We start from the raw sequence: 511 nt of genomic DNA on the forward strand, positions 1-511 counted from the left end.
CCCCCCCCCCATACTCATTCAATGTGAATTTAGGGACTCCTCACCAGCAATGAAATCCCATCTTTTTTTGTTTAATTTTTAAAATTTATTTATCTATTTTGAGACAGTGAGAGAGAGAGAGAGCGCGCGCACATGGGTGGGGCAGGGGCAAAGGGAGAGGGAGAGAGAATTCCAAGCAGGCACTGACACAGAGGAGAGCATGACGCGGGGCTCGAACTCACAAACCGCGAGACCATGTCCCGAGCTGAAATCAAGAGTCAGACGCTTAACCGGCGGAGCCACCCAGGCGTCCCTGAAATCCCATCTTCAATCTTCTGAGCTGCCATCTGAATGAACCAGCACCACTTTGAAATGAAGGACCCCTCCCTTAAACTCCAAGCTTCCGGCTCTTTTCAAAATATCTGGATTTTCTCCAGGGTAATTGGGAAGGTGCAGCCTCTAAGACAGTGGCATCTATCAGGAAGCGCTGGGCCCCACCAGCCCCTGCTGTCTCGCTGCCTGGCCCCACCCT

The sequence above is a fragment of the Panthera uncia genome (assembly GCF_023721935.1).
Source record: "Panthera uncia isolate 11264 chromosome A3 unlocalized genomic scaffold, Puncia_PCG_1.0 HiC_scaffold_12, whole genome shotgun sequence".
Classification (NCBI taxonomy): Eukaryota; Metazoa; Chordata; class Mammalia; order Carnivora; family Felidae; genus Panthera; species Panthera uncia.